The sequence below is a fragment of the Acyrthosiphon pisum genome, chromosome X, assembly GCF_005508785.2.
Source record: "Acyrthosiphon pisum isolate AL4f chromosome X, pea_aphid_22Mar2018_4r6ur, whole genome shotgun sequence".
NCBI classification, from domain to species: domain Eukaryota; kingdom Metazoa; phylum Arthropoda; class Insecta; order Hemiptera; family Aphididae; genus Acyrthosiphon; species Acyrthosiphon pisum.
The window spans coordinates 27,104,141-27,104,601 of NC_042493.1; positions in this window are offsets into that span (position 1 = coordinate 27,104,141).

Sequence of the window (461 nt, forward strand, 5' to 3'; positions counted from 1 at the left end):
GCTTGGAAATATAATCATATTAGGTATTTTATGATAATAATTTATAATATCTTGACATCGACTGCAAAGACTTCTAGACAACTATTACAATTAAAATTATTTCATAAATACAATTCTTGACTTTAATTTTTTTAGTAAAGAGAATTAGTTTTTTTTAATAGTATTTTTCTGTGCGATGCAAGGATACATGAATCATACTGGAAGTTGGTACTTACGACTTATTTTGACATAGGTACCTACTAAAGTTCCAGTAAATCTGTAATATATGATTTTTAATATGAGCACTTGATTGAATCTGCTTGTTGAATTAAGAGGACGTGATACATGCGGCCGCATGTGTTGTCTCCGTCTTACAAGTGCATAACATAGCAAATTATACGCAAAGCAGAACACGTGTGGCTCGGTTAGCTTAAAAATTAGAGTAAATTGACTTCTTATAAAATCTAAAGGTAAGATTATTA